Here is a 24,069-nt window from a genome sequence, read left to right as displayed (position 1 = left end):
AAATTGAATTGATCAACAAAATGTATTAATTATGTGCTTCAGCAAATTACGGTGCCTTCATTAGTGCCCACATTTGATCCAACTGAATAAAAAATGCATACTTTTAAAAATACAAATTTAAAACATTCTTTTAATACTTCATTTCATTGCTATTTCAAATAGTGTGTATATACCTTATTACCTTTGCATAATAGGATGATATTTGGCCCTCCTCTTTCTTCTTACAACAAGTATTTAAAAGTGGTTATTATTTTGGACATTCATATTTTTAATTTCATATAACAGCAAATATCATAACCTATAATGTACATATCCTTATTGTTTTTGTTTATATTTGTGGAGAAGTAGACTTAAAGAATTTATGTAATTTGTCCAAGGGCACACAACAATCAGTTTTAGATAAGTATTTTATTACAGCAGATTCAGGAAAATATTTCTTAAAATACCTATATTTATACCTAATATTTATTAGCTATAATTCTATATTTTAGGAAATTGTTCTTGCAGTTCGCTTAGAATTATTTACTGTAATTCCGATACCAGAGATTACTTACTGTTCCATGAAGAAGGTTGGTCATTTGAGTTAGTCTTTTAATGACTATTCCTCTGCTCTTCTTCATCTCTCCAGTGACAATGCAGAATTCATTCTTTCTCGTATCCAAGGCAAATCCTTTCATTGTGAAGATAGTATCTTCTCTCCATCTTTTTAATGACCTCAATAGAATTCACTTTCTTTTAAATATTTCCTGGGTTTTCTAAATCTGCCTTTCTACTGAAACATTTTACAATACATTTAGGGATTCTCACCTCAGAATAAAACAATAATCATGTAAACAACATTCCTTAGATTCACTTCTGTTACTATTTGATCTCTATTCATTTATCTAAATATAAGCTTCTAACAGGAATTTCCTACAAATGTTGTATATCTATTTACATATTTCCCATTCACATTTTCTTCTTTTCTCATCTAGCTTCCCATCCAACCTACCCCTTCAAAACCACTCATGCTGTTTATAATGACTAACCAGTTTTCTAATCAAATGAATACTCTTCATTTCTTAAGATGTTTTATCTCAGCCACATTAAATCCACTGCCTCACTGCCATCTTTTAAAAAACAACTTTATTGAAGTATAATTAACATACAATAAAACATGTATTTTTAAATTATAAAATTTGGAAAGTTTTGTCATATGTAATGTGTATGAATGCAAAACATCACAGAAATCATGATAATGCATATATCCATCATGTCCATATGTTTCCCTATCTCCCTTTATACCCTTCTTCCAATTTTTCCTTGTAGCAACACTCTCACCTGCCTTCTATCCCCAAGGTAACAGTGATATGTTGTCATAGTAGATTAGTTTTTGTTTTCTAGAGTATGATATAAATAAAATTATAAAATGTTTCTTTTTTGTATGGCTTCTTTCATTCAGCATTATTTTGACATTTTTTCCATGTTGAAATATATATCAATATTTCAATTTATTTCATTCTGAGTAGTGTTCCATTGTATAAATAATACCACAGTTTGTTTATCAATTTGCATGTTAAGGGATATCTGAGTTATTCCCGGATTGGAGCTGTTACAAATAGAAATGCTGTAAATAGTCTTTTAAAGTCTTTATATAGACATATACTTTTATTTCTCCTGCATAAATACCAAAAGTGGAACGGCTGCCTCATGTAGTAGTTGAATGCTTAACTTTATAAAACACTCCCCAACTATTTTCCAAGGAAGCTGTAGTATTTTGCATTCCTACCAGCAGAGTGGAAGAGTTCCAGTTTCTTTACATCCTCAACACCACTTAGTGTGGTCAGTCTTCTTAATTTTATTCTTTTTTTTTTTTTATTGAATGTGTTATAGTGTCTCATTGTAGTATTAATTTACATTTCCTGAATGAATAATGATGTGTGTTTTTACATCCATAAGTTTATTTTCCATCTGTATGCATTCTTTGATGGAGTTTTTGTTCAGATATTTGGACCATTTTTAAATTTTCTTCTTTGTTTTCTTATCACTGAATTTTGAATATTTGTTACACATTTCTTATTAAATATATTAACTGCGAATGCTTAACTCAGAGACTGTAGTTTATCTTTTTATTACCTTATAATGTCTTATGAAAAGAAATTTTTTTTAAATTTTATAAAATACAGTTTTTCAATTTGGTCTCTATTAATCACACTTTTTGTGTTTTATCTATGAAATCTTGGTCTAATCCACAGTCACAAAGATTTTCTCCAAACTGCAAAAAATACCATTGAAATCAAACCTACAATAACAGAAATAATCCAATTTCAATCACACAAAGAAAAAAAATGAGTAAACAAAATAAACAGAAACTCAGTAATATTGGGATAGTCTAACATATGTGTGACTGGATTCAAAGTAGGAAGGAAACTGAAAGAGGGAAGAACAGAAAATAGTTTTTGAAGAAACAATTGCCAGAAATTTTCAAATTTTTTTGAAAGCATAACCCACAAATCCACAAAGTCCAGTGAATCACAAGAAAAGATGAATAGAAAGAAATCAATCCAAGCCACATCATAGGGGAAAAAAAATAGAAAAATCAGCCTGCGTTGGGAAAAAAGAACCACTTTAGGTACAGAGAAACAAAACAGGAATCATTATGGATTTCTTGTAAGAGTCTAAGCAAATTAACATTAAGTGGAAGAAAAGTGTGAAGTGTTTAAAGAGAAAAACTCTCTTGGGGGCGCCTGGGTGGCTCAGTCGTTAAGCGTCTGCCTTCGGCTCAGGTCATGATCCCAGGGTCCTGGGATCAAGTCCCACATCGGGCTCCCTGCCCGGCAGGGAGTCTCCTTCTCCCTCTCCCTCTCCCCCTGCTTGTGTTCCTGCTCTCGCTATCTCTCTCTCTGTCAAATAAATAAAATCTTTAAAACAAAACAAAACAAAACAAAAAATAATAAAGAGAAAAACTCTCAACCTAGCATTCCATAACTAGTAAAAATAACTTCCAAAACCAAGACAATACCTTTTATTTTTTTAAAGATTTTATTTATTTGACAGAGAGAGAGAGCACAAGAGTGGGGTGAGGGGCAGAAGGAGAAGCAGACTCCCTGCTGAGCAGGAAACCTGTTGCTGGGCCTGATCCTGGGACTGCAGGATCATGACCTGAGCCTAGGCAGACACTTAATTGACTGAGACACCTAGGCACCCCAAAACAATACATTTTAAACAAACAAAAGCTGAGAGCATGAATTGCCAATGTGCTGTATTAGAAATGTTAAACTGTTCACACAGAAATAAGTGTTACCAGATAAAAAACTGAACTGTTACCAAAGAGGATATTTTAAATGCTGGCGATGATAAATATGTGGGCAAAAAAAGGATATTTTTTTCACTTCACTGTCTTTAAACAATATTTGATTATTTATAGCAAAAGCAATCACAATATATTAGAGGTTTGTAACATGAAGATAAAATGTACAACAGTAGCACAAACGATTGGAGGAGAAAAATAAAATATATTACTTTATCATGTTTGCATTATATATGAAGTGGTTTTATGTTACTTGAATGTGGAATGCCATGTGTAATGTGTGTGTGTTTATAGCCACCTCAAAAAATCAAAGAGATACGGCCAATAAGACAATAGTGGGGATGAAAAAGAGATACAGAAATGAGTATTCTTAATTGATGTAAATGCTGGGAGGAAAAGAAAAAACAGGTTTAAAAACGTAATGAAACAAAGTACAAACAAATAAAATGATAGCTATCAACCCAACCACATCACAATGAATATGAATGATTTAAACACTCTAGATATCTAAAGGTAGATATTTCCATAGTGTGTATACTCAAGAAAAAACTATTGCTGCTTTTAAAAACAGGAAAGTAAAGTATGGAAAGAGATATATCATTCAAAATCTAATTCAAAGAATAAGGAATATTACCAGATATGTAAAGTGACATTTCTTACTGATAAAAGTTTATTTAGCAGTAAAACATAGCAGTTTTAAATGTGTATGTACTTAATAACAGTATCAAAATGTATGGAATGATAACTCACAGAGCATTAAAAAGAGAAAAAGAAAATTAAAGTTTTCTTCACAAATCTCTCAGAATAAAGCAATAAGCATTAATAACTGTCCATCAATGTGAGTAGATGAATATTTACAGAAAAATTCATTCAAACTAAGAAGAATACTTGCTCTATTTTCAAGTACATATCAGACTTTCACAAAGGCAAACTGCATAAAAGAATTTTCAATAAATTAAAAATGATTGAAATCATATTGAGTATGTTTCCTGACCTCAGTGGAACCAAATCAAAAATATTAATGACCATAAAGTATATATTTGTCATTCAGATTACTGGGATTAATTTTTACTTCTTGGATGATTCTATATAAGTTAAAATTGAAAAAAATTACATGATTAAATTCAATTTTATTGAAAAGTCGCTGATAGTGAAAAAGTCTAAAACTTGGGGAATTGTATTAATTATTATTAGAATTCACAAAAAGGGGTGCCTGGGTGGCTCGGTCGTTAAGCATCTGCCTTCGGCTCAGGTCGAGCCCCGCATCGGGCTCCCTGCTCTGCGGGAAATCTGCTTCTCCCTCTCCCACCCCCCTGCTTGTGTTTCCTTTCTCACTGTCTTTATCTGTCAAATAAATAAATAAAATCTTTAAAAAAATTTACAAAAAATGTATCCCATAATATTAAACAAATATAAAATCATAAATACATGTAATATTATGTCTTTTTTATATTCATGTTACAGTGTAGTATACCAGTTGAGAGCATAGAGACTTGAAGTCAGATTTTCTGGTTCTTACTGTTATTGTGAGCTTTGCTTAATCCACCTGATCATCTGTTGTTTTTATTTTTTTCCATTTGGAAAATATTTATAACTACTTTTATCCTGAGGTTCTTTCTAGAATTGAAATGATATAATCCCTATGCTGTTCCTGATTGGAATATAGTTAATACCCAGTACAATTACATTCTATTAGTAGTCACAAAGTAGCAACAGTGTTAGTACTAGAAGTATTGTAGTAGGGTAGCCATATTATCACTATTTACAATACGCTTATAGACTAGTAAATTTCTCTAGTAGTAGTACTATCATGTACGTGTTTTAGGTTCATATTTTTTTAGGACTGCAATTTTCTCTTGGCTTTAGTTTTCTTTTTTTTTTTTTTTTTTTTTTTTTTTAAAGATTTTATTTATTTATTTGACAGAGAAAGACACAGCGAGAGAGGGAACACAAACGGGGAGTGGGAGAGGGAGAAGCAGACTCCCCGCCGAGCAGGGAGCCCGATGCGGGACTCGATCCGGGGACTCCAGGATCATGACCTGAGTCGAAGGCAGTTGCTTAACCAACTGAGCCACCCAGGCGCCCTTGGCTTTAGTTTTCTATTGAATTTTTTCTTTCATTCATTTTTCTATATATAAATATTTATCAATCCCCCATGATGGACAGACCATATATTAGATGCCAGAAATATAAAGATGAAAAAAAAAGCATGTCTTCTGTCACCAAAGAATTTAAAGTATTGGAGGGATAGAAAATAAATAATAAACAAACAGATGCATACTTACATACTTTCAGGTTGCCATATGTGCTATGAAGGAAACAAAGTGCACTGTATGAAAATAACTGGGGAAAGGGCATGGCCTAAGTTGGAATAGAATCATCAATGTAGACTTCTCATTGAAGATGCTGTTTAATCTGAGACCCAAAAGTAGGAAATGGTCATGGGTGACTTTTCAGGCACAAGGAGGTTATGCAGCACTCCAAAACAGAGGTAATTGTGGCTAGTCTAAGAGGATATTAATTCTACTGGAGAGAGAAAATTCAATTCAGATAATTTGGAAGTAGGAGGTGAGATTGGCATCTAATACATTGGGAGTCATAGTGTCACTAGATGGTATTTAAATCCTTTGGAATGGATTTGGGGAAAAGATATCTGAGTGGCATAGGACAGTGCACTAATGATGAACTCTCACTTTTTGAGATCTGAAAGAAAACTAAAGGATTGCAAAAGAAAACAAAACTGGTTTAGATAAGGCAGAAAAAGCAAAAGAAAGGATAAATAGCTACTATTATGCAAAACAAATTAAAACACATAGAAAATTTTTTCTGAAAAATACAAATTAGAATCTTTAATTTCCTGAAGTATTTATATATAGTACATTATAAAATGCTTTGTGTATACATATATCTATGGTTTTGGGATAAATAATTTACCTTTTGATATTTCTTTGATTCACTAATTAAAATTATTTTTCTTAAGTTTCTTTTTTTTTTTTTCTGCCTTGTCACTATAATCCTTATTTCTGTCTTCAACAGTCATCTCTAATGCGATCACTCTTTCTCTTTCCCTAACTTTTTCCTGACTGCCAAATTGGAATTTCTAACAGCCTCCTTGGTGTCTCTGACAAATAAACACACGTGAAAATAAAATGATGAAAACAATGTTTTACATTAGGCAGATAATCTAGCATAAGAACCTCTTAGCATATTAAAAGTTCATCTAGATATTTAATTCCATTTCAGAGTACTCTTGGGCAATCATTCTGAGCTCTAATAAGTTAGCTTGTTAAAGTGTTCATATAGTTATTTTATCTGGTTAGCCTAGAGTGATCAGTTCACTTTTGTGTCCTCACATTGGATAATATATATAAATATTTTAGCATAAATTATTTCTAAAAATCCCCTTTCTCCATGCTCTTAGTATATACCTTCTGTTGCCGTTATGATGAGGATTATCTATCTGCTCACTTTGTTCCCTCTGAATTTTCACTGCTAGCTGGTTTGCTTTATACCTTGGCAGTTTTCCATAAAATAATGTTTCCCTGACTACAACATCACATCCAGTTGTTTCCATAACTTTTTTATTCCCATAATCACTTTTCAGCAACCACTTTTCTTGGACAAATTATCTTACAAATAAATTTTTATTATTAAATACACTAAAAACTTGCATTCTGTAAGCTCAGTTGCAATCAAGTTTCTAAACACACACATTAGTACTCTGAAATTACCTTTAATGCAATATAGATACTAATTTCAATGAAATTATTATTTGCTTATAAAATATCTATATCCATTGATTTTTCAGATGACAATCTGAATATCTTTTTGGAACTTCAAATGAAATATATATAAAACATAGCACACCATCCTTTGTTCCCATCCACTCCCACACAAAAACACTTAATTCTGTAATTCTTTATTTTTATTATTTTTGAATGGAATCTTTCTTATCCAAGAAAAATTACCTTTGTTTTTCCTCTAACTTACATTTGGTTTCTGATTCTAGAGTGTAGGTTCTTTCCACAATGCTGTCAAATATATCATTCTAAAAATCAATTCCAATCATTCTCCTGCAGAGGAAAATAAAAATGAAAATAAAAATTGAATAAGGAATTCATTTGACCTTTCTGTATTATGCTTGTCATAGAGTTTTTGCAATTCTCATACAAATTAACCTGCCTCATCTAAAGCCCCTTTTCATTTCTATAATGGTTGATAGACCCCTTCCTTGTAAAGGGAAGAGATGATACTACCATTTGTCTTGCATGAACAACAAATGGACATTCATAGCCTTGTTAGTGACTAGTAAAGTAATTCTACCATGAAAGGTAATCTAGCTAATTTTTTCTACATGTAATTAGGGAAAATAAAAATGCTATGTAAGTATCTCTAAAGTCTTTTTTGTTTTTCTAACCAAGTCAATTTATAGTATAAATATATGAGATATTCATTATTTCATCTTGTAGCTACCTCGTGTGGTTAGTGGTTAAGTTATGAATATTGGTTGATTCTCTGTGTTTTAGGGATGGGGCACAGAAGGAGTAAACCTTGAAGAGGGAGGAGCTCAGATTCAATGATCACATAAAGACAAAACTGGTGTATATAATCAAAAGGCAAAGTAGAGTCTTGGCAAGAAAGAATTCATTTAGGAATGAGCTCCCATGAATCCTAGTGGGTTTCTGTTTTCAGCTTACCATACGTATCCTTGAAAATAAGCCCCCATATTCTCAAGGAGACACATAAGAATCTTCCCATTAGTCCCTGATGTATATGGTCATCCAGTTGACCTTATAGATCATATCTGCTCTATTGAATCTAATGGAGTTAGTTCCCATAACATGTTTAACATTTTTCATCATTCTAATTCTTTTTTTTCTTTTTTGTTTATGATATTTCTTTCATTTTACCATTCCTCCATTACTTGGTAAATATCCTTACACTTCAAAATACATCTCAACTTTCACTTCCTTTATGAGTAGATCACCATATAATTTATTGGTATATATGACAGTGAAAAAAGGCACTATTAATAATACTGGGATGATAACCACTCTAGTGATGGTGTATATACTCTGATAAACTTACAGCCCATCCCTTTGCCATGTAATTGCCATTTTTAAACTCTTTTAGCCCTCAAAATAGTCTATTTGACTCAGATTTAGAGTTGAAAAATAGTGTTAATTGTATAATTAAAAATAAGCACATGCATTTTTCTCCGTATAGGTACAAATGCATTTTGATACAAATAGAGTTGAATCATGTAATAGTTGATATCTTAGTCACTTGTTTCTGAACAGCACAATAGAGACTAATTTTTTCAGATCAGTACCAAAATTAAAAGAGGGATAGAAAATTTATATGGCTATGTTCCAACTCACAAATTTTGCCTGAACACAATGACCTTTGGAAATGTTCTTGAAAATACCATGCCTTTCTCTTTTTCACTTAAAACTTTAGCAGGACTGAAGTCTAATGGTATGATTTTGTGTGTACCTCTTTTGGTTCTAAAATTTCTTAAAGGGTCTACATTGTTATGATTTTTATTAATATCGCAAGAATAATTATTAACTGTTCATTAAATAATCTAGATACTGTTCAACATTGTGGTAGTATCTGTTTAATGGTTTTGACATAAGCATATATTTAATTCAGGGTTAATATTTTAACATGGACAGAAAAGAAATAAAGTTTGTAAAATACTTCACTATGGAAAGCATTTTCACAAATCCAGAAGTTATATTAATGCCTGAAAGACCAATAAATATAACCTTATGTTGTCTTTTAAGTACCTAAAATATATTTGTGGAAGCCCTTAATTTAAAGGAGAACTGAATTTAAAATATGAAATGGAAGCAACAGTTAAAAATATACAGAAACTTTTTTAAACTCTTAGTAAGAAGATGATCAAAATACTTCCAAAACACTAAAACAAAACAAAACAAATAAATAAATAGCCTTATTTTCTATTGCAAAAAAAAAATAATACTTCCAAAACCAAGAAGCTAAATATCCATTCATGTATTATTGAATATTTTGGTTGGGTTTTTTAAAAAATTAATCTAGATACATAAAAGTATTGCAGATTTAAATATTTCCATATAGTAGAGTTGAAAATATTTTCATAGCACAGTTTAAGAATTAAGACAATATGACTTAAGCAGTAAGTGTAAATATACATTGAGTGATGGATTGACTTAAGTGATAAGATTTTGAAGATAGGACACAGTAATCTTTGTTGCTGAGATTCAGGGTTATGTTCTTATTAATCAGTTTTATCCCCAACTAACATTTTCACATTTATATCCAAAGAGTATTTCTCTCAAAATATGAATTATTCTACAAAAAGTATTTTGTCTTGGAAGAACACGTTAAAAAATTATGTGAATAATATGTAAATAAGTAGCCCATGCTCAAAAACTTACGTAAAATTCTAGGTTAAAAAAAAAAAGTCCTTAAAAGTTTCTCTTCTCGAGGTGCCTGGGTGGCTCAGCCAGTTAAGCATCCGACTCTTGATTTTGGCTCAGGTCATGATCTCAGGGTCCTGGGATTGAGTACCGTGTTTGGCTCCATGCTTAGCGGGGAGTCTCCTTGGGGATTCTCTCCTTCTTCCTCTGTCCCTCCCCCTGCTCTCTCTCTCTCTCTCTCTTTAAAATAAATAAATATTTTTTTAAAAAGTTTCTCTTCTGTACATATTCTCAGCTTCTTTAATTCCTGTGAAGGTGTTTATTTTGCTGTTTTATCTTTTTTGACTTTCCTCCCCTGAAACATTTACTGATAGCACACGGAACACAATTTGAGAAATGTGGACATAATAAAATACTTACAAAAGAGTCATGACATTGGTTCGTGGCCAATATAAAATAATGGAGTGTTAAACAGTATTCTTGTAGTATAAAATTATATCCCGTGGTGAAATCAATGCTAAAACCTTTCATATGCTTTAAAAAAGAAACAAACAATCCTGCTTGCTTATAAAGCATCCACTGGTTGATACTAAGTCATATACATAGAATTTGGGTCTTCTCTGTTGGTGATAAAATTTTAAAACAGAATGCTTAAGTGAAATACGAAGTCATATTTTAAAGATACGCTTGATATTTTCATATTTGTGGAGTGATATGAGACTGCATCAGGACTGCATCTCATCAAGAATACTGAAATATTTAAGCTGTCTATTGCAACACTATGCTCAGCTACTCATCTGCCCTCTCTGACTGCTGTGGGTGTGACTAGGGAAAATCTCCACGACCTCTTAAAACTGCTCATCATTGTAAATCACCGACACAATACAAATGCATATAATAAGCCAGTCTGGTTTTAACAGGTGAGGAGATGCCTTTATTAGTTTTTATTTATAATTGTATTACTTCTAAATATCTATCCTAAAGCTGAGAAATCTAATTCAATGTATGCCCATATTCTCACCTTAAAAATCCTTATTTGGTAATATTTTTTTTTTCTAATCCTCAGAGGATGGTGAAGCTAGTGATAATAATGGTGATGTTAATAATTATCAAAACTTACTTTGCCCTATATGTTGATACTTTTCTAGTTAGGATTTCTCTCTAGATCTACACTTTCAGAATATATATATATATATATATATGACTTCAACTATTACCTATACTCTGACAATGAAACAGACTGCATTGTTACTCTTTATCTCCAGCCTGGACTCTAATGTATTTCCCAAACTGTTTAAATATCTTCCATTCAGATTTCTGCATGTGTTGTTCACATGAAATGAGCACAGGAATTTCATTCAGAAAACATCTGAATGATTTTTATCATATACATGCTGTCTATTGGCCATGGTAATCTTTCTGAGCCTCAATTTCTGCCTCATCTGTGAAGTGTAGCTACTTACATTACAGTGAGCTAGATCAAGTAAGATATCAAATAGATGTGCCTGACAGTTTTCTGTACCTATTGTGCAATTTATAGAATGTCTAAAAGAAGTTCATATTTTTCTCATATTTCTTTTCTCTATTCACAGCATCATTGAGTTCATTCTGTCAGCAAAATTAATTTTCTCTATCATCCATTAGTCTTTTTCCTCTCTGCTTCCCATCTCTTCAATTTTACACCTGAAATTTAATTTTTCATCTGTTCCCTATTCAACTGGTGTAATGTAGGTATCCATAAATTCTTTCTAACAAGTATTTTCTTCCCTTAAATTTCCTATTTGTGCTACTGGCAAATATATTTCTTAGTCACCCAAGTCAGAAATTTCCTTTTGACTTATTTTAAAATTGTATTTTTTTAATTTTTTAATTTAGTGGCTCTCATCCCTGTCTGTACTTAAGAAACTTAAAACAGAGAAACAAAAAGCACAAAGTGATGCTAAATAAGTCAGCTACCAGACAAATACTGTATGATTCTACTTACATGAGGTACCTGAACTAGTCAAATTCATACTGACAGAAAGTAGGATGGTGGTTACTGGGGAGTGTGGGAGGGAGGAATTGGGAGTTATTGTGTAATGGATGCAGAGTTGTAATGTTGCAAGATAGAAAAGGTTCTAGAGATGGATGGTGGTGATGATTGCACCACAACATGAGTGTTACGGTGTGTGTTGTACAACAATGTGAATCAACACTGTTGATCTGTACACTTCAAAATGAGAAGATAGTAAAAGTTATACTATGTGCATTTAACACAATTAAAAATGAAAATAATAATATGTAAGATTAAATTACAAACTTTTTACCTGTACCCAAAAGGAAGCTCAATCAAATGGATTACTGATTTTGAAGGAATTATAATAAAAACTACTTAAAGGTGAAAAAACACACACACAAAGCAAACCAAGAGAAACAAACAAAAAACCCACAACAACTTCTAGAACCCCATTCAAAGCAATTAAGTCAAATTCTGGGGGATGGTCAGGGCATCAGCGTTAAATGTCCCCAGGTATTTATTCTGCAATCAGGATTGGGAGACGCTCTTTCTCCTTTTTCACTTCTCTGTTTCCCCAGGTACACATTCAGATATAAAGTCCTATAAAGTCAGTGTGTTTGCCATTGGATTAAGAAATTCTAAAGTAACAGTTTCTGAAATATAGATGTTGCTCAATTAATACTAAGTCATGTTTATTAATATGCAAGGTAACATCTTAAAGGTCAAAGTGATGAGTTCTGTTATGGGCAAGTGAACTATGCGTGTGAAAATATTTGGGCTACTGTTGGGAATTTTGATCTAATGCACAGAAAAAAAGATAATACCTAGTGACACAAATTTGGGTCAAATTTATATGAGGAAGACATTTGATATGAGGAAGTTTTGATAACTTGTGTGATATTATAAAGAGAATATCAAAAATGAGAAGAAAGGGAATGAAAACTGAAACATCTAGATAAATTAAGGACTGACATAATTTAAACTATTGGACCTGGAATCAAAAACCCTGCTGTCAAGTATTGTAATCATCCATGGTGAATATTGAGCAAAATACTCATTCTCTCTGAAGCAAAGTTACTTCACTTGCTAAATGGGATTATTAATATTTGTCAGAGCTTATATGAAAAATGTGCATATGGTAAGTAAATGTTGATAGTAAACACTTTAAATATAGAATATTATTACTTTTTAGTTATTCTTGAGGTGAGGAAGAGACAGGATTACACCCAGGGAAGTACAAAATATTATATTTTTCCTATAATGCTCCCTCCGTTATTATTGTTCAGGGTGGACTAAAGAGATAGGTTCAAAACAAAATATTTTTCTAGAAAAAAAACTTAGTAATTGCTACTGGTTGAATCCATTTCCTAAAGAAAAAGTGAACTGGAAAAAGCAAAAGTTATCTTTGTAGAATATGGATAGAAAGTTGTCAAGGGATACAAAATGATACATTAAGATAATTTTTTTTCGTATTGGAGGTTTAGATTCATTGTCAGGTGTGTAGGCAAAATGCATTAAACCATTAAAGATGGGAGAATGATAGACTCTTTTTCAGTTATCAGACTGGGCAAGATTTCAAATGATAGTTATGAAGGCAGTGGTATGGTGAAATGAAGCCACCGGCCACATGTGGTTATTGAGCACTTGAAATGTGGCTACAAATTGAGATATGCTGTGAGGACAAAATACCTACTGGTTGGAAGACTTAGTATGAAAAAAGAATGTTAAAATATCTCATTAGTTTTTATATTCATTATATTTTGATATGATAATATTTTAGACATAAAAGATATATTAAAATTAACTTTACTTTTTAAAATTGTAACCATTAGAAATTTTAAAATCTCTTATGTGGCTCACATTGTATTTGTTTTAGGGAATGAAATATCTTCTACTTCCTTTTATTTTTTTTATAAATAAATATTGAATGTAATGATGTGTGCATCAAAACAGCTGTTCATCTTTCAAATTTTAAATATCTTCTACCTCCTTATCACCTGGTAAGATTTAGTTAAACGTCAAAGAGTAACAACCACCATGGTTTGCAACCACTATGGTGCATAGTCTCTTTCTTTTGAATACTAAGACATAGTTCAGGTGAGAACGCTTGTGTCTGCTTCTTCTGTCATAGTTAAGTTTACCTTCAGAAGACTGTTCATTTAGTGAGCCAAAGAAAATGGCAGTTGGAAGCCACTGCACCGCTTCTCCATGTCAGGTCAGGGTAGAATTTCATGTTCCTGGCTTTCCTGAATTTTCCATTTTCCACATGCATTTATGCATATTTATATATGCTTATTTATAATAAGAACTTATGAATATTAAATTAAAACCAATTAATGAAAATTAACTGCTCTTTTAATTCTTTTAGTGTATATTCAAATACTCATATATATGAGTACATATGAGTACATATGAGTGTATATATATGTGTATATATATGTGTATGTGTATATATACACATATGTGTGTGTATATATATACATTTTATATAAAAGATATATATATATATATATCTTTTAATTCCCTGTGATAAGATACAGAGCATATTACCAAATTATTTTATATGTTCTATTAGTTCTATTAGAGTAGTGAGAATATTAAACTATTTTAGTAGTCAATTTTTTAACTAAGCCATATACAAAGGGTTCAGTAGTTTACAGAGGAAAAATAATAAAATGCTGAAGTTGAAGTAAGGAAACTGGATCCTTGCCTGGTTTACACCCCCAACCATTGTAGCAGGATTGGAGACACATTTGCAGAATGAGAAATCACAGAGCTTCTGTTCTTACTTTATAGGAAAATATAATTACAAAGAAATTTAGCCAATACAAGTGTAGTTAGTTAAAAATTTAAATGTATTTTATTATTTCTCAAATATAAGTTTAACTGTATCAAATTTAAATGTAATTGTATTGCATTTTTTAAAGTAACTACCTACTTACTTTATCCAATTTCACTAAACCAAAAATTATTATTCTGTATCATTGCTATGAATGTTTCAGTATTTTTACTCTGATAATTAATACTACTACCTATATTACTTGTACTACTACTACCATTTCTACTAATGCTACTATAATATTAATTTAATCAGAACCAGGGTGGTTTTTTGTTTTTGTTTTTGTTTTTGTTTTTGTTTTGGTCTGATCCAAAAGTTTATACTCTGTATTCAACTGTTGATACTATTCCTGAGATTTTTTTTTAAAAATCTTTTTATCTCTTTCTCCACACCAAAAATATACAAAAATATGAACATTATTACATTGATAAAAGCATTCTGGATTTTAAAAAAAATAGCTGAATCATTTTACAGTCAGTAAGGAAAAGAATAACTTAGAAACATGGAAGTTAAAAGTTCACCATAGACATTAACACCTCCATCTTTCAGTCTACAAACTGAAACTAAAACTAAAAGATAATCAGAACTTTTATCTACCTCATTTAGTTAAGGGGGATATTAAAAGTTTTGATTAGGAATATCAACACAATAAACAAATGATAATGCTGTAGTTATTCCAGAGTCAATTAACATCATTATTTAGGGACATTAGGATCCTGTGAAATTGCATAAATTTAAGAGCTACTTTTTTTTCCCTCCCTTTGCAAGGATATTATTCATTTTATTTTTTGGTCTGCTTACATTAGCTCTGGGTAATAAATATCTACATTATTTTCTTCATTTTCCATTTTATTTTCAGAATCTGTTTTCATTTTTTCTTACTTTATTGCCAAGTGTAAGTGAATGTTTTTTTTTTTTTAAGATTTTATTTATTTATTTGACAGAGAGAGTCACAGTGAGAGAGGGAACACAAGCAGGGGGAGTGGCAGAGGGAGAAGCAGGCTCCCCGCCGAGCAGGGAGCCCGACGCGGGGCTCGATCCCAGGACCCTGGGATCATGACCTGAGCTGAAGGCAGATGCTTAACGACTGAGGCACCCAGGCGCCCCAGTGAATGTTTAATTTTAGTATTAAATTTATTCTGAGACACATGCCATTACATGAAATAATTTTACACTGAATATGATTATGCCAGAGATCAATGTATAATCTTCAATTGTATCTTTATTTCTCTGGAAGTTAATATTGCAATGAGAGAATTCTGTCTTATGATATGCAGGAAGACACATGAATCCTTGTCACTAAAGTCTGTCACCAAGACATCTTAAGAGAGGCCTTTGTATTGAATGTGCTGTCTAAATCAGCTTTCCCATCAATTCTGAAGCTATTTGTAGCCGAAACTAATGAGTGTCTCAGGTGCTACTTCTTAGGGTTCAAAGTAATATATTAAAAAATCAAAGTAAAAGTGCAGTGAATAAAAACCCCAGTGAGCTTCAGATAGCAATATTGCCAAGGCAATTACATCAAATAACAATTACCTTTTTGATGTTATTAGCAATTGTCAATTTAATTTCTTTAAAGGTTGTCCCAGGTTGTTCAATAATGGATATTAATATATACGTCAAAGATAAACATTTATCATAGAATACAGATTTATTTGTTGGAAGAGTTGAAATAGAGAAGATTTTGAAACTTGCTCTCCTGTAGATGAATGCAATATTCATGCCACAGAGTCTGTTAAAAGAAGTAGGTCCCAATTTATTCTAGGCATTTATTTAAGCCTTAAAAAGAAACAGAGTTACTGTCATTCAGAAATAAGGAAATGATTATTAGCCTCAATATGAGTAATAGTTTCCCTAGTTAAAGGCACACTTCTTATGAAAGATAGGGAGACAGATGTAAGGGTATCACATAGATGCAAAAATTAGCTCCATTAAGAAGTGATATGGAGGATAGAATTTCAGAAAGTTTCTCTGTAAATTTAGTCATATTTATGAAGTGTTTTGAGATTGCTTTACCACTTACCTAGCCCCCAAATGTAGTTGATACAAAAATTTATTTAAATATATATTTACTTATGGGTCAAAGACATCGAGGGGTGTAAAGAAAAGCTGATATTGATAGAATTTTGTTATATTATCTGGTTTAGTCCCAATGGAAAAATCAGGGTTTTGTGATGATTATCTAAATTTTTTTCAGCAAATTTTCAGAGCCAGAATTTTGTTGAAGTTAACATGAATTTGTTCAAACTGCACAGATTAATAAATCAAAGATAAAAATCTTCTTATTATAATTATTCCGGAATGAGGGTGAATATTTTGCCTTTACTTACTAAGTTGTATATACTTTATTTTTGTTAGCTTATGGTTGCATTAGAGACTACTTAAAAAATTCTGCTAAAAGGATGACTATTAAATATATACATTAGGAGAAGAAAGGGAAAAATGAAGTGGGGGGAATCAGAGGGAGAGATGAACCATGAGAGACTATGGACTCCAAGAAACTGAGGGTTTTAGAGGAGAGGGGGGTGCAGGGATGGGTTAGCCCGGTGATGGGTATTAAGGAGGGCACATATTGCAGGGAGCACTGGGTGTTATATGCAAACAATGAATCATGGAGCACTATATCAAAAACTAATGATGTACTGTATGGTGACTAACATAACATCACAAAACAAAACAAAACAAAATAAAATAGAAAAAAAAATAAATATATACAAATTTTGGAGATGATTCTGTTATATCCCTTTGAAATATGTTAAAAATATCTGAAAATTCAAAAGAAATATGACTTACCATTCTACCAAAAAGAAGTCATATATTTTAAAGTAGTCCAAATAAAGTTTCCAAAATGTTCTTTAAATTTATAAATAAATCAAAAAAATTACATCAACTGCCATTTTAACTATTCTAGAGCTCTTTATATAAATAAATACTAAAACATATTAAATATATAATTCCTCATGTGATACTGGTTTTCTTATTTGTTGAACTAAAAATCTTACAGAAATAGCTGTTAAATTCAATTAAAATGTGATTTTTTGGTATAATTAGTGACACCTCAAAAATTATATTATAAAATAGAATTTGAGGCCAATATGATTAAGTAAATGTAATTTGAATTGTCAGTATTAATCTAAATATTAAAGTTTTGCTTATAAATAATATTCATTTCCAGAAATTCATATTTTAGGATATCTTTATGTTTTAATAGAAGTTATAAACATCAGTGAACTGATTGAGTCAATCCAATTAACTATTTAAGGCATGTAAGTAGATAGCAAAGGCAACAAGAGTTAGCCCATGCACCATGTTTGATAAAATGCAAGAAAATACAAGAAAATATGAACTAAAAGTATTAACAGTTTATGGGTTTCATTAACCTAAAGACACAAATTAGGTCAAATTTATAATAATACCAGTCTCCATTTGCTATATTGGTGCAAAATCTATTAGGCTTTAACAGAGGATGATCCAGAGAATTCCCAGGACCCAAATACATTTCCTAGAATCTTTTCTGGTCACCATTACTACATGAGTATATTCTGACTACCCCTTAAGAAAGACAAACAAATCATCCCCTCAGTTCCTTGCTTCTTAGGAAGTTGTCTTTCTAGATTTCCTCTTTATATTCCACATTTGAAAAGTTTGCAAGTCATAAGTTCTGCCTTCACAATAACAACAACAACAAAAAGCTGAGCAGTTGAAAGCCAATAATTTTTCTTAGATTCATTAGAATATTGAGGTCACAGGTGTCAAAACAAAAATTCTACTGGACAGAATTAAACAAGCAAGGAAGACTTTCTTCAAAATTATTGAAATAGGGGAGAGAGACTAAACTCAACTCCACTGGAACAGAAAGCAGAATTTTTAAGTACTGGGGTGAGCAAGTGAAAAACCTGGGGGATATTATTCATAAAGTAAAAGTACTAGAAGAGGTTAATCAGTGGGATATGGTGGGCACATTAAATTATTCTGAGTTTGCCAATATTTTTCTGTGTAATTGGGCCTTCTGAGTTTGCTGTTTTGCACCCATCAAAGTTATACTCTGTACCCTCCTTCAGAAACTGAAAGATAGGGGTCCATCATCTTTTGATATTTATATTTTGTAGAGATGATTCGTAGGTCTTTAAGAAGGACATTACTGGAGCACCTGGGTGGCTCAGTTGATTAAGTGTCTGCCTTCAGCTCAGGTCATGATCTCAGGGTCCTGGGATAGAGCCCTGCATTGGGCTCCTTGCTCAGTGGGGAGCCTGCTTCTCCCTCTCCTACTCCCCCTGCTTGTACGCTCTTTCTCTCTCTCTCTCTGTCAAGTAAATAAATAAATTCTTAAAAAAACAAAAAGAGAAGGACATTACTGGGTTGTGAAATAGGCAAGAGTTTGGAAGAAGATTTGTATTAATTACAAAGGGGCAAAAACAAGAATTGACAGTTGTAAATATTCTAAAGTAAATTGTTTAAGGAAAGGGAGTTCAGAAATCTATAATAAGGAAGAAACCTGTCTAAAATTTAGATAGCTCAGGGAGACATTAAGGCTGTCTTGGTCACAGGAGAAACTATCACTCTGAAAATGTAGGAAACAAGAGAATACAAAAAGAGAAAGAGAGATCAGCTCTTCTGAAGCAGAAGCTGCTGAATCCAGTAACCTTGATAGACCACTTACATACTAACTGATGAATTCTTGGAGGCAGTCTGTGTGTACTGGATGTCCTAGCTAATGCTATAAGACATGAAAATAAAATGAAAGGTATACAAATAAGGAGGGGAGAAAGAAAACTGTTTTTGTTCACAGATAGCATGATTAGGTAGAAAACCTCAATGAATCAACAACAACAACAAAAAAAAAACTGTGGAATTAAGAATTAATTCTATTTAGTTTGCATAATACAATGTTAATAAACTAAAGTCAGTTGTTTTTTTTATAACGAGCAATGAACAATTGAACAATTAAAATTTGAATTTAAAATCATAATACAATTTACATTAGCACCAAAATAAAGGAAATACATAGGTATAAAACCAACAAAATATGTACAAAATCTAAATGAAGAAAATAACAACTATGATGAGGGAGATCAAAGAATATAAATAAATCAAGATGTTTTCATGGATGGGAAGACTCAACTTTGTTAATATCTCAATTCTTCTCAACTTTATGAAATCCCAATCAAAATTCCAGAAAGTTATTTTGTGGATATTGACTAATTCTCAAGTTTATTTTTATTCATTTAGTTTTAATTCTCAAGTTTATATGGAGAGGTAAGATACTCAGAAGCACTGAAGCAATATTCATATGACTGAGAAGAGAATGTCCTTCCTGTATGAAATCCGACAGCAAAGAACGTGAGATTCTTTCTCAAATCAGATTCACTGATTCTTCATAGCTGAAATGAAAGACATCCCATGTTTGTAGATTGGAACACTTAAATTCTTACAATATCCATGCTAACAGAAGTGATCCAAAGATTCTGTGTAATCCCTAACAAAATCCCAATGGCAACTTCTTTTTTGTGGAAAAAGAGTAAAACATCTTACAATTCATATGGAATGTTAAGGGACTCTGAATAGCCATAACAAACTTGAACTAGAACAAAGCTGGAGGTTACATTACCTGATTTCAAAACACATTACAAAGCAAAAGCAATTAAAACTACATTTTATTGGCATAAAGGCAGATATATAGAACAATTGAAACAGAAAAGAGGGCGCCTGGGTGGCTCAGTTGGTTAAGCGACTGCCTTCGGCTCAGGTCATGATCCTGGAGTCCCTGGATTGAATCCTGCATCAGGCTCCCTGCTCAGCGGGGAGTCTGCTTCTCCCTCTGACCCTCCCCCCTCTCATGTGCTCTCTCTCATTCTCTCTGTCTCAAATAAATAAATAAAATCTTAAAAAAAAAAAAAAAGAAACAAAAGAAAGTCCAGAAGTGAACCTTTGCATATAAAAACAAATGATTTTTGACAAGGGTGTCAAGACCATTCAATGGGGAAAGAATCATCTCCTCAACAAACGGTGCTGGGAAAAATTGGTATCCCTGTGCAAAAGGATGAATTAGTACCCTTATACCATGCATAAAAATTAACTCAAAATGGATCAAAGGTGTAAGACCTAAAACTATAAAACACCTATAGGAAAATCTAAGGAACGATTTCAGGACATTTGATTTGCCAGTGATTTCTCGGATATGACACCAAAAGCACAGGCAACAAAATTTTTAAAAAGTGGGCCTACAGCAAACTTTAAAGGAAGGATTAAAGGAAACAACAGAATGAAAAGACAACCTACAGAATGGAAGAAAGTAATTGCCAACCTTATATCTGATAAGGATTAATATGCAGAATATGTAAGGAAATTCTACAACTCAACAACAACAAATTAACTCACTTAAAAAATAGGCATATGACTTGAATACATATTTCTCCAAAAAAGATACACAAGTGATCTTTAAGCACATGAAAAGAGGTTTAATATTACTAATATCACCAGGTGCCTGGGTGGCTCAGTTGGTTGAGCGACTGCCTTCGGCTCAGGTCATGATCCTGGAGTCCTGGGATCGAGTCCCGCATTGGGCTCCCTGCTCAGCAGGGAGTCTGCTTCTCCCTCTGACCCTTCCCCCTCTCATGCTCTCTCTATCTCATACTCTCTCTCAAATGAATAAATAAAATCTTTAAAAAAAAAAAGAACAGAAATTAATAAGGGTTGGTAAGAATACAGAGACATTGGAACCCTTGTGCACTGTTGGTGGGAAAGTTAAATGTTAAAGCCATTATGGAAAACAGTATGAAGTTTCCTCAACAATTTTTAAAAAATAATAGAATAACTATATGATCCAGCAATCCTACTTCTGGATATATACCCAAAAGATTCAAAGCAAGATCTTGAGGGGTATCTGTATACTTATGTTCACTGTAGTATTATCCACAATATCCAAGAGGTAGAAGCAACCCACATGTTCATTAACAGATGAACGGATAAAGAAAATGTGAGGAGTGCCTGAATGGCTCAGTCCGTTAAGCATCTGACTCTTGATTTTGGCTAGGTAAAGATCTCAGAGTCATGAGATTAAGGCCTGCGTCAGGCTCCATGCTGGGCACAGAGTCTGCTTGTCCTTCTCCCTCTGCTCCTCTCTCTCTCTCTCCAATAAATAAATAAAATCTTAAAAAAAAAAAGAAAGAAAGAAAATGGGGTGTATACATACAATGGAATATTATGCAGCCTTAAAAAATAAGGAAATCCTGGAACATACTACAACACTGATGATCCTTAAGATATTATTCAGTTGAGCAAAATAAGTTAATCACAAAAGGATAGATAACCATATAATTTCTCTCATAGGAAGTGTCTAAAATAGAAAAAAAAAGCATAGAAACATAAAGTAGGGGACGCCTGGGTAGCTCAGTCGGTTAAGCATCTACTTTGGGCTCAGGTCATGATCCTGGGGTCCTGGGATCAAGTCCAGCATTGGGCTCCCTGCTCAGTGGGAAGTCTGCTTCTCCCTCTGCCTGCCACTCCCCCTGCTTGTGCTCTCTCTCTCTCTCTGACAGATAAATAAATAAAATCTTAAAAAAAAAAAAAACAGTAGAAAATTGGTTGCCAAGGGATGGGGAGACGGAAAAGGGTAGTTAGTATTTAGTGGTTATAGAGTTTCAGTGTTGCACATGAAAAGGTTCTGGAAATCTGTTGCACAATAATGTAAATATACTTTTTTTTACTTTATTAAAATACTGAGTTTATTTCACATGTATGTTTTTGTCTCCCCACCATTTCCATTTGTCTGACCACCACTACTACTATATCCTATCATGATATTCCATATGTACTTAAAAACCAAGCAAGGGGTGGAGTTCACCTTTAAAAACTAAACAGACATTTTGGACAACACATTCGTGGTAATGGAACACAGACATTTATCACACATGGTAGGGAAAGTTCTCACTCTGCCTTATAAAAAGGATAGCCAGATATCAACTGTTACAGAAATGAAATAAGACTGAAAGTTTTAAACTGTTTAAACTCTTTTCTTTAAAAGACTTCCTCCACTGCCAGAGATCTTCAATAGCCTCTCGGTCAGTCATCCAGAAGCAATTATTCACATAATTGATGAACTTGGCTTCCACTATGGGAAGACAACCATCTTTTTCTATACTTGCTTGCATTTTTCCTCTAATGTCTTCTACAGAACTAGGTCATTTTGGTGTTTTGGGGAGTCTTTTCCTGTTTTTTTTGTTTGTTTTTTTGTTTGTTTTGAAATATTCTTGACCTTTTGATCTTGTTGATGGTTTCAAGTCTTTTACATTCTGGTTTGATTTTTGTGCATTTTTTGGCTGGAGTATCTCATATACATTTCTTTACTGGAGCCTTTTCTTCTGCTTCCTCCTCATCATCATCTTCATCAGCAGCAAGTTTTACTATTTTCTGTGGAACCTTGCTACCACTTCCAGGGGCAGAATGCTTTCTGGATATACTAAGTGGTTCACATCTCTTCCTCTTTATCTTCTGGCTCTGTATATTCCTCCAGAGCTAAGTGCTGTCCACTAATATGCACAGGCCCTGAACCACATCTCAACCGTAGGACCACAGGTGGTGTTATTTCAAAGTCCCCAAGGGAAACTGTTGGCTGTACAGACATTTTCAGAGTTGCCAGTGTGACTTTAATTGGACTGCCTTCATAATACATTGCCTGTGCTTCAACAATGTGCATTTCATCCTTTGCACCAGCTCCTAAACTGACCTTTTTTTTTTTTTTTTAAGATTTTTATTTATTTGAGAGAGAGAGAGAGCATGAGAGGGGGGAGGGTCGGGAGGGTCAGAGGGAGAAGCAGACTCCCTGCCCAGCAGGGAGCCCGATATGGGACTCGATCCAGGGACTCCAGGATCATGACCTGAGCCGAAGGCAGTCGCTTAACCAACTGAGCCACCCAGGCGCCCTAAACTGACCTTTCCTAAAGATAACTGGTGTTCATTTTCATCATTATCCACCTTAAAGTGATAATCTTTGTCAGCCTTTAGTTCACAACCGAAAAGATCGTTCTGGGGCCTCTGGGGGCTCATGTCCATGTCCATCAAATCTTCCACAATTAGGTGGGAGAGAAGGTGGACAGAGATAAATGACTACTGTTCCACAGAATAGCTGTGCAGGATGGAATCACACCAGGGACAAATGTGAGTATACTTAATACTACTGAACTATATATTTAAAAAGGGTAAGATGATAAACATTATATATTCTTTGCCACAACTTTTTAAAAATTGGCAAAGACTGAGTAGACATTTATCAAAATAATGCATGTAAATGGTCAATACGCACATGAAAGAAAATGCTCAACATCACTCATTATTAGAGAAATATAAATCAAGCCACAATGAGCCACAATGAGATACCACTTTATACTCACTAGAATGTAACAAGTATGGTAAAGATGTCGAAAATTGGAACCTCATGCACTGTTACTAGATTGGACTGTAAAATGATGCAAATTGTGGAAAACAGTATGATGATCCTCAAAAAAATAAAAATATAATTGGTCATTTGATCCATCAATTC

General features: G+C 32.8%; 1 pseudogene; it reads right to left on the bottom strand.

Annotated features, from left to right (window-relative positions):
• Positions 1 to 22,489: 22,489 nt before the first annotated feature.
• LOC110587653 overlaps positions 22,490 to 24,069 on the bottom strand; it is a 37,399-nt pseudogene continuing 35,819 nt past the window's right edge.

Source organism: Neomonachus schauinslandi, chromosome 3, assembly GCF_002201575.2.
Source record: "Neomonachus schauinslandi chromosome 3, ASM220157v2, whole genome shotgun sequence".
NCBI classification, from domain to species: Eukaryota; Metazoa; Chordata; class Mammalia; order Carnivora; family Phocidae; genus Neomonachus; species Neomonachus schauinslandi.
The sequence above is the reverse complement of the archived record's forward strand: the minus strand, read 5'-3'. Positions and strand labels throughout refer to the sequence as shown.